The 11,352-nt window shown below is 44.7% G+C and overlaps 1 protein-coding gene across 1 annotated transcript in view; it reads right to left on the bottom strand.

Annotated features, from left to right (window-relative positions):
• KIAA1191 overlaps nt 1–11,352 on the bottom strand; it is a 282,731-nt gene that overhangs the window by 216,999 nt on the left and 54,380 nt on the right. The gene's annotated exons all lie outside the window — the stretch shown is intronic.

Raw genomic sequence — 11,352 nt, 5'->3', positions numbered from 1 at the left:
TGGGAGCCAGCCAGGCATCTGATGTCGGGGAGGGAGGGAGCGGGAGGAAGGCTGCCTGCCTGCCTGCCTAGGCACTTGGAGAGAGAGAGAGAGAGAGAGAGAGAGAGAGAGAGAGAGAGAGAGAGAGAGAGAGAGAGAGAGAGCAGCGCTCCCAGCAACGGGGGAGGAGAGTCTGGGCTCTGTCAGGGATGCAGCTCTTCAGGAACCTGCACAGGAGCGGGGGGTGGGGGTGGGTGGGAGAGAGTGGATCTCTTGCCTGAGCTGCGATTCTCGTGGCAATGCCATAGCAGGGCGGGTAGACTGGCCACAGATTGCCCTTGCTCTTGGTCCCGCCGCGAAAATACACAAAATGACTCTTCTTCTACACAGAGAGGGGCAGTCTCGTTAGTTTGTTGCAATAACAAGGGTCTACTGGCCGGGCACCTTCGAGAACGCTACGGCTGAGCTCCGATACACGTCCACCCAAAAATGTGCCAGTTTCGAGCGAAGCTTGCTCCCCAGGAAAGTGTTTCTAGCAGAGATTGGGTCCTTGTGGCCCTCCAGATACTGTGGGACTCCAACTCTTGTCGCCCCTAATCACTGGCCATGGGTGGGGCTGATGGCAGTTGGAGTTCAACTACATCTGGAGAGCAACAGGTCCTCGTCCCTGCTTTGCAACACAGTAGATGGTGCAAGTGCCAGGGCGCAGTAGCACTTACTTCCAAGTAGATGTGCACAGGATTGCCAAAAACGTGGCTGCCAACATCAAGACAGCGTTTTCTCTTCTCTACTCTCTCTTTTGCTTACCATCCAGCCTGATGTTCTTTGAGCTCAAGGCTTGCTCACTATTCTGGTTTTAATACCAACACGGTTTCTTTCGGGGGTTTTCTGTAAATCGGTTCGTATTTGGCAATTCCCCCATTCTTCTGTTCCATCCGTATCTCTTTGCCTTGGCTGTTAAGCCTGTTACCCTTCCAAGCTTATACTTCTATGTTCTATATAGTGTCATAGAATAATAGAATTGTAAAGTTGGAAGGGACACCGAGGGTCATCTAGTCCAACCCCCTGCAATGCAGGAATGACTGTTACTATGTGAAAAATGACCCAACAGCTACAGGTAGCAAGGAAATTCTATTCCTGTTTGTAATTTAATCATTTCTGAAAGCCTGGTCCTCACAACAATAAGATATATATGCAGCTGATACTGGAAGCAGTTAAATGCCACTTGTGTGCTACTACAAAGTCACTTAAGAGTAGTTGTGCCAGCTTCCCAATTCTACTCAGATCACACTTTTAAATATATATATTACTCTTTTAATCTGCTGACGGTCCATAAACAGACACTAAAAGGTGCTGTAGTAGAATATATTTCTATTCAGTACAAGTGGGTAAGTGGTATCTAAACCATAAAACTTAAAACGACAAAAATCTCTACCTGTTTCTGCTAACTAATCTAACAAATAAATCTCACTTTCAACCCCATTCTGCCACAAAAAGACCGCCTTTCTATTTTCAAATCTTGATTATCCCACAGAGTCAGGTTAGCATGACCATACGAGTCAAAGTGTAAAAAATAAAATTTCCACCCTTCCAAATCAGTAGCTGAAGAAGTCAATGAAATTGTGGGGCACTGTTAAAAGGGATCAGAACCTTGCCAAAGTTACACACCTTGTTTGTGTTCTTACCGTTGTTGTTAAAGAATTAGAACAGGGACACACAACATGGTGCCCTCCAGATGTTGTTGGACTCAAACTCCCATCAGCTCTAGCCAAAATGGTCTTTCATTAGAAGTAACAGAAGCTGGGTTCCAGCAAAATCTGGAGGGCATCACACTGGTGAGTCCCCCCTGAATTAAGAGGAATAATTCCACACTGGAATGTTATACTAGGAGAGCAGACAAGTTTTTAAACATGATTAAAAACAGTATTGGTAAAAAAAATCATATAATAGTATGGGGGGCATAAAGTCTATCACTTGTCCATTGTGTGACCACGTACCATACAGTGCTAAATACACCATTTAGACGAGAAAGCGGAAAAGATTGCATTTCCGCAGTAACAAAAGTCATAGTTTGAGTGATATGACAACGATATATTTTGCAGTAGAAACATTTGGGTCAAACAACAGTGCAATTATTGCACAAAAACCATCTGGAAAGTTTTGGGTCAACCATAGATGGCTAGGGGAAATGGTGTTTGATTTTGCATCAGAGTCAGTAAAGTTGATTATGGACCACACATTCCTTCCAGCATCCTCTCCACAAGACCTCTCAATTCCCCACCCCTCTCCTGGAAAGTGAGCATTATGAAAAGCCAAGAAGCACCCTTCAACATCTGCAAGAAAGGCACAAATGAACTTCATCATCATCACTCTCCTCTTTCAACAGTGACCCGTTCCCTCTCTCCACTCCCTATATGCAACAAAACTGCCATCCTCTGCCCTGCCTTGATTACTAATATTGTCTGGGGGAAGGAGGGGGAAAGATGAAAACCCACAAAGTGCAAATCCACCCACACCCTGAATCTACAATTGATGCCACCCACTCTGCCAACTCCATCAGAGAAGCCAACATGTGCTGCAGCCAGAAAAAAAGACAAGAGCCTAGATTCTCTGAGAGGGGGAGGAAGGTGAAGCACCCACTGCATGTTCGCCCCCTCCCATTTGCTTCATGCCCCCTTTTCTGCACTAAACGAAAAGGGCATCTTTCTGGAGGATTTGTAGATGGGGTGATGGGAGGGGGAGAGAAATGTGTGGAAGGCTGAATATTGAAGCTACCTGAGACAGAGCGGTTGGAAAGGAAAGCACTCCACACAGAGAGCATAGAAGCTCTGTTGCCGCTGCTTCCCAGCTCAGGCTTTGTCTAACAGCATCCTACGCACTCACTCTCGGCAGTGACGAGGAAACCACTTATACTCATCAGCGGCAGGTTCTGCTCCTCTTCCCACCCTGCTACACCCTCCCCCCAGGTCCTGAAGGACTCTCTCCACCTCCTCGTTCTAGCTCAGACTTCAGCAGCTCAGCATTGCACAGTGCTTTGGTTGGTAGCAGGGTCACTTCAGCTTCAAAATAACAAGACAGCAGATTCAGGACCATCTACTGTGTAGAGCCACCTTACCCAATCCAGTGCCTTCCAGGTGTTTTGGACTACAGCTCCCTATTGGGACTTCATAAAAAGGAAAGTTTAGAACTGTGACTATAATACACACGGCACGCTCTGTTGCAACACACTGGTGCACATGCACTTGCCTTGCATGTGCCTATGTGTTTTCTTGCTCAATAGCATGACATTTAGCAAATTTACACAGAGCAGGAGAATATCCCCAGGACTGGCAATCTGACTACACTAATGCAGAAGAATGCTACGTTTCCTTCATGTTAGAAATACTGGTGAATACTCTGTGGGGAGCAGCAGTGGTGTCTGCAGGGGGTATCTTTGGCAGGAGAAAGAGAAATGGATATCCTTGATTATGGCCTGGGGCTCTAGAGGAGCTTGGACTACTCAGTTTACTTTTCACATGGTTATCAGTTGTTTTGAATCACCAAAGATAATGCAACTTTGGCAAGACTTGAATTTTTTAAACTGCCGAAATGTTCTTTTTGAACTGCCCACTTTCTCCTAAACTGCCCATTTGGGTCTGCCTGCCCACTGTTTCTCTTTAAAGCCCTGATTCTCCATTTGCCATATTGGAGAATGTTCTAATCCTTCTCTTCTGTAAGCAATAGCCAAGATCTACCCAGAAGCAGAAACTGTCTTGATGTGTACGGAACTGTACTAAAAGATAACTCCCATCCCTAAGCGGCTTGGGCACAGGGCTCCATGGAGTCTACGGTTACGCAATCACAGATAATTCATAGATGACTTCTTGCCTGAGGCGAAAGCATGAGATGGAAAGGCAGTGCAGCTGTGAACATTAAACCTGTTTTTAAAAACCATTTAAAGCATGTAGTGTAAACACACTTGTCAAAGAACTGAAGCCAATTCCAAGCAAATAGCCATTTCCTCCTACTGAAAAGAGGCCACCACCTGTCCCCTTGCACCAGGATACCATGGGAATTGAAGGTCTACATATGGATTTTGGTATTCAATTTCCAGGAATGGTTCAGATTAATCAGGGAGACTGTCACTGACCCAGGGTGTCAATGCTCATGCTGCTCAGCTTTGCTTTGGAGTAGGACTGATAGTGGAACAGTTTTAAGGCTGTCCTTTCCCCTGTCTGTTTCTCCTTCCATTGAGGTGGAATCTCAATCATGCTTCTTGGCTGTTGCTTTTTAGTTTTGGGAGGCCATAGCCCAGTGGCAGAGCAGGCCCCAGGTTCAATTCCTGTATCCTCAAGGTAGGGCTGGGAAAGACCTCAGTGTGAAACCTTAGAGAGCTACTACCAGTCAGCGTAGACAATACTGAGCCAGAAGGACCAATGGTGTCTTAGTATAAGTTAGCTCCCTGTCTTAATATTAGAGCATGTGGATTTCCTTAACCAGACTGAGGCAGATGCTGGGGGAAACACGTGAACGTAAGAACATCTCCGCTACATCAGTCCAAAGACCTATCTAGCCCAGTAACCTGCTTCCCCCACTGGGGCAAACCAGCAGAGCAAGAGGGCACTAGCACAACCCCTTTGATGCAGCTCAGCAACTAGCATTCAGGGTTATGTTGCCTCTGACACTGGTGGCTCCATATAACCGTTGTGAATAATTCTAAAGCTAGCAGTTAACTGATGAATGTGGAATGTTACGTAACCAAAGCAGCACCATTTACACACATGTGGAGGTACCAGCACGATTAGGGTAACACCATGTTTTACAGTAGTTGAGAAAGAGGAAAGAAAAATTAACACCCCCCTCCCAAATCCCAGCTAGTCAGGACTGAGCATGTTTATTTGGAACAGAAAGGTAAGTGTGTATGAGAGAAAAAGTGCACACATGCACACATGCACACACACACGCACGAGCATGCACGCACACACACACACACAGAGGAGGGCTGGTGGGGTGGGTAGGTGATGGCAGACAGCATGGCTGAGAGTAGTGGTGTGTACGGCAGTGTAGAATTGCAGTCGCCCTCCTGACACCAGCAACACGGTTTGCCTGACTGTGACTAGGGTGGGTCATTGGTTAAGGTTGGGGCCATGCGCGTGCACTGGGCAGGAGCACCAGATTGGCAGTCCCACCTGATGTACATGCATGGCCCCAACAGACCTATGGGGTATGCCATCATACCCTAGACCCATCCACATAAGCAGCAGTGATGCTGGTGTCAGAAGGTTGTTTCAGCAGGAGCAGTTCACATTGCAACATTTTGTTGCAGGTCAAGTTGTCTCTTACATCTCTGTACATTCCAGGGGTGGGGTGGGGATGTCCATTATCAGATTTGTTTCCTCATGCTGGACTCCATTTCACTGTGCATGTGCTGTAAGCTGCACATGTGTAATGGCTGCCTGAGCCATACACACCTCAGTTTAACCACTGCTTCTGTTTTCTAATCAGATGGAACCTCATTTGAGGGAAAGCACATCAAACAGGAGCATTTCACGAGAAGCTACAAGACCCAGATGTATTGTGGCTAACATCATGTGTACTCAGCCTCAAACAATAGTGGTGCATGTTGGAGCCAGACTAAGAGGCAGTGTGTACACAGCACTAGTTTCTATTGGTTCTAAAAGAAAGGGGTTTCACTTAGCAATTTAAAGAAAATAGGCTGATTAGAGGCTTGTGGAGCAAAATTAGACTATGGGAATGTAATCTAGGCTCCCTTAAAATAGATTAAAGTGAAATATTTCAACTGTAATAATCTGTAGCTGATCACCACTAACAGGTAGGCAAGCCCCTGGGAGACCAGAGGTGAGTCTTTTCAAATTCCTTTTAGGATTTGCAGGACAAAATACAGGAATCATGATTAAAATAATGTCATAATGATTAAGACTACCTCTGAAGGAAACAGAATGTACAGGTATACAACTAAAGGACTTACTACATTCTTGTACATACTCTACATTGTCTAAAGAAGGTAATAAATATTTTTCAAAGGCCAAAAACAAAATTCTTGAATAAAGTGAAAATACCAGCTAGCAGCCCATTTTGTCTCATTCTGGAAATCTGTGCCTGCTTCTAATATCACACCACAGATTTCCATGGTGAGTTGAGTTGTCAGACAAGCAAAAGACGCTAGATGGGTTATTTTTAATCCATGTTCTTTTAAAATATAAACAGGGACTTAATATAAACATGTAGATTTCAGTTGCACATAGAGGTGATCAAACCATGATGCCTGGTGATGTGGCTGCCATGGATTTCAGGAGTCATTAAGCAAGGGGCTGTCCATCTTCTTGAGCCCATGGGGACACTTGCTGACAAGAGACACTGTGATGGCTAGCATGCAGGCATTGCAACAATGCACACATCTCAGCCTCCCCCCTCATGTTCTCATTCCCCCTGCCCCTTGCCAGCAATGAGGCTTGAAAAAAGCATTCCATTTGCTGCAGAAGGCTTCATTCAAGCCAAACTTCAGTGGGGGAATGGGGGGATGGTTGGGACCCCATGGGCATCTGGGAAGGCCTCTGTGAGCAACACAATGGCAACCCCTGCTTTGAGTCTTAGGGGGCAGCAGATCTGTTGGGGGCAGGAGAGATCTTTGAGGAGGATGATAACACTCTATGTTGCTTCCATTTTGTTTCAACGAGATGGGTTGTGCTCCATGTTAGTTATAGGAAAGGAGGGTTTGTCTTTTGGATTTTCTGCCCCAAAATGCCTTGGGTCAGTCTGGGTCACCCTATTTCCTCATAGTTCAAAGTCATATTTAAACATGCAGTGAGACAATATAGCTTGATGATTATGCAGCTTCTCTGTTGGAGATGGGCTCGAGTGATTAATAAGTCAATAGGGGTTATTCTGAATGTTAAGAGTCCACTTACTGGTCAAGGATAGCTATTACAGCATATGGAAACCCTCTTATCACAAGGTCCTTTGATGCAATGGAGATATTATACTTCAAAGAAAGGAAATGAGCTTAGATCCTAGTGTGCTTGAAATGGACAACGGGAACAAAAGACTGAAACAAAACAAAAGACTGAAACCTTTTTGAACCTGTTCATTTAAGATGCAAGAATACCTTTGCAGTACAGTTAACACAGGTATAGATCTTAATGATACCATCACTGAAAATCTTTTACCAGCACAGTTCCCAAGCCACTACTCTTATTTCCTATTCTACAATTCTTTCTAGAAAACAAAGAATAAAAAGCCCCGACATTTTTGGTGGTGTTATCCCTGCCTTGAAACATAACACTTTGCTGCAGGACAAGGAATGCGATCTAGTATGTTAATACTGTATTTATGCGAATGTAATGCGTCATCAAATCCAATCCTCACCTCAATTTTCAAAAGCTTGATGCCAAAAAACTATTTGCTGATGAATGTAAATGCACCATCATATCTAATGCGCACCCTAATTTTCGCGACTTAATTTGGCCAAAAAAGGTATGCACTACATTTGAGTAAATACGCTATTTGTATACACACAGAGAGATTGGTTTGCTTCTGCTTGCCCAAATAAACGTCATTGTCCATCATGTACATGTAAATAAGGAGGGCTATTCCTACATTTCAGGGTGTCCGTTTACAGGGCTGGTGTCATTATTTATAAAACTATGCTTTTAAATTATAATGTGTGATACAGACATGGCATGGGTGCTCTATTTCTCTGAGATACTGTAGCAGTAACCCAGGTCAAGCATCTGAGTTTGAGTCAGCATGCCCCAGACTGTTGATGGTGCCAAAACAGGGTAGATGAATTATAGGCTTTTCAGAGTAACTTGCATCAAGTACAGAGCACTGTACTTTGGGAGAGCGGTCCACGAAGCCATATTATGCTGGTAAATGGTGAAATGTAAATGGCGATACCAGAACTTCTCCCCCTTGATCTTCCGAGTCCTCCATGCAACTACTACTGATATACTTGTCATCACTGGGCTGTTATTTATAAAAATACAGAAACCATCTTTGCTCTGGTTTTTTGACATCTGTGATGTGCGTTCTTTAGATCCCACCCCATTCCTATGATTATGATACGTCTTAACAGTTTTTAACGCTGTTTAAAACTGCTTCAGATGTTTATTCTCCACACAGAGCTACAATTCCCAGAGTTCCCTGGGAAGATGAATTGCCTGTTAAACCCCTCTGGGAACTGAAGTTCTGTAGTGGGAATATGGGTCTCCTAACAACTCTCAGGGGATGCGGGTGGCGCTGTGGGTTAAAACACAGAGCCTAGGACTTGCCGATCAGAAGGTCGGTGGTTCAAATCCCCACGATGGGGTGAGCTCCCATTGCTCAGTCCCTGCTCCTGCCAACCTAGCAGTTTGAAAGCACGTCAAAGTGCAAGTAGATAAATAGGCACCGCTCTGGCGGGAAGGTAAACGGCATTTCCGTGCGCTGCTCTGGTTCGCCAGAAGTGGCTTAGTCATGCTGGCCACATGACCCAGAAGCTGTACGCCAGCTCCCTCAGCCAATAAAGCGAGATGAGCACCGAAACCCCAGAGTTGGCCACAACTGGACCTAATGGTCAGGGGTCCCTTTACTTTTCCAACTCTCAGTACCCTTAACTACAGTTCCCAGGATTCATTGGGGGAAGCCATGGCTGTTTAAAGTGGCATCATAGTGCTTTAAATGTATGGCACAGCTATGGTCCTGGTTTCATCTATCCGCAGCCTCTAATACTTCTGCCTGAGGCAGGTCACTTCTCTCAGTTTCATAGCAGCTGTTACCATTGGCTACAGAATACTTGTGGTGTTACAAAAGTGTTGATGAGAAGGAAAAAACAGGTATAAAATGAGAATACCCTGTCGGGGGCAACAGCAGAGATTTAAAATCAGAGAATATGCAGCAAAGTATAGTGTGGAAATATAGGCTGTTAGATCTTTAGAATATGCCCTTGTGAGTTCCTTCCAAAGTTTCCGTCTTCCTCTAGCATAGAAAAAGACCACACATTTGGTAAGTTAAAAATTGTTTGCTTACAAACTCTCCAAAGGTCAGATTCATGTGTTTTTCCATACAACATTCAGAAAAAGTTTGGTGGGCAGTAAAACCTTGCTTAGTTACAGTGGTGAAAGTTCCTAAATTATGGTGGGGAAGGGGGGGTTTCTTGCTTTGTGGTTGGGTTTTTTTTTGTTCTTGTTTTTATTATGTATTTTGTCTTTCTATCTTGTATTTTTATGTTGTGAACTGCCCTGAGATCTACAGATGGACGGAAGTATACAAATTTAATAAATAATAAATAATAACTATTGGTATAGGAACCCAAGAGGGTCTTGTTAGAACTATGTGGTCTGAGCTGCAGCAACCAGCTCAAACTTCCTCACATGTTGAGCATCACAGGTAGATAGTAGTAGAACAAAGGCTTGATTACCTAGTCCCTCTCAAGGTGAGCTAAGCTTGGCAGGACAGCTTACTCTATGGTTTTAACACTTTCATGCATTACTTAGACCTAAGCATGTTGGTTATATGAGACTGGTTATCCCACAAGAAGCACATGACAGATGACTGGATATAAAGGTGGGCTTTTTCCTCTTCCCCAACATAGGCAGCAACTCTAATATTCAGCATTGCCCAGTCTTTTTTCACTTAGACGAAGGACGCTGGCAGGTAGACAGAGGTGATCTCCTGGCTGTGGGATGCTATGGAGCACCCATAAGGCAAGTTGAGTGGGATTATGACTTGACGGTGGCTTATCTTCACAGCCTGAAGCTGGCTGATATCTAGTGCTCTAGTCATGTGCTCTAAATGTTTGTTGAATGTGCATTAAATGCATAGAATTTATTATTCTATGGTGTGGATCTGCTCTTGGTCTTTGCTGAACAGAGTCCTAGTTCCTTCCTAATATCTCTATATCGCTGGATCCTCTTTGGTTTCAACTTCCGAGCCTGATGTTGCTCTCCTGGAGCCCAAGGCAAAAATGCTACGGACCCCAATTAATCAGTGTGAATAGAAACCCATCCAAACCCTGTAGAATCCAAGGAACCCATCACTACATTTGCCCAGTATGAGCAATAGCAGAAAAGCCCTTAGGGGGAGGACTGTAGCTCAGTGGTAGAGCATCTCCCTAGAATGCAGAAGGTCCCAAGTTCAACTCCCAGCTTCTCCAGCAGGGGTTGGGAGAGATTCCTGCTTGAAACCTTGGAGAGTTACTGCCAGTAAGTGTAAACGACGTTGAGCTAGATGGACCAATAGCCTGACTCAGTTTAAGGCAGCATCCTATGTTCCTAAATAAAGTCACCTTGGCTAGTCTGGAATGTGCACTAGTCTAATAGCATGAATGTTAGATCTTCCGGCCATATTATTCTGCTTACTGTCACTCTCTCTGGGTAGGGAAAACAAAGGAAGGATGCAAGGAAAGGGAACAGGACCCTCAGTACATAAAGGGAGCAAATTAGTGGCTGTATCCTGGCATTTGAAAGAGGCTAGTGTTGGGTGGGTGCCCTATAATTTGCCTGATGCCACCTGTGCTTTGTGCTGTGACTCACACATGAATCACTCTCCAGTTGCTAATTCACACATCAAAATCACTGTTCCTTTCTGCTGGGTGGGTGGAAGAGAAGAGGCCAGGGTGCGTAGGAAGGGGCCTAACCAGGATGCCCTTTCCCTGGGGAAGAGGAGCGAAAGGGATTCATGCACTGTGTCCTTATGACAAATTAAAACAACGGTGGCATGGCAATTCATCACCTCTCTTCACACAGCACTGCTTTGCCCAATAACTCTTCTGTCCCTCTGTTATTGTGAAGAATGACAACACTGGGGTTTATCTTTAAGCCAAGGCTAAAGCTTAAAAATGGCTCTTGCCCCTTCAGTTGGGTTTGTAATGCAAACACAAAATCTACATCAGCTAAAATGCTTGCTCACATTACTAACATCCACTAGAATGATGTCCGGAGAATAATATCCCGTAACTCCCCACAAGCATTATTCCACAATCTATTGCTGTACCCTGTGGAGCTCCCCACCTCCAATTGATCTACCCTTTCTGATTTTCACCATAGAGAGTTCATGAGTTGCACATCTTAGAGTCTCCTCTAAGGAGACATGCATATTCCACCCTTGGAGAGCTGCCTTGCATGCCTGACACATGTACAGGGGAGATACACACATTCTTTCTTTGCACAAGACCCAGAAGCACAAGCACTGGCTTCATGAGACTCAAGTGTTCTATGACCACATTTTAGAAGTCTTGTCCTGTTCAATCTACTATAAGCCTGCTATACAGAGTCACAGCTGTTGCTCCATCCAATTTTGGTTCTGGCCCCGCCCTCCACTGACTTGTGGCCTCAGGAAGGAAAAAACTTTCCATGAAACCTGGGAGAACCATTGATGAAATTGATTCCAGTCCAA

The sequence above is a fragment of the Podarcis bocagei genome, assembly GCF_964188305.1.
Source record: "Podarcis bocagei genome assembly, chromosome: 2".
NCBI lineage: Eukaryota > Metazoa > Chordata > Lepidosauria > Squamata > Lacertidae > Podarcis > Podarcis bocagei.
The sequence above is the reverse complement of the archived record's forward strand: the minus strand, read 5'-3'. Positions and strand labels throughout refer to the sequence as shown.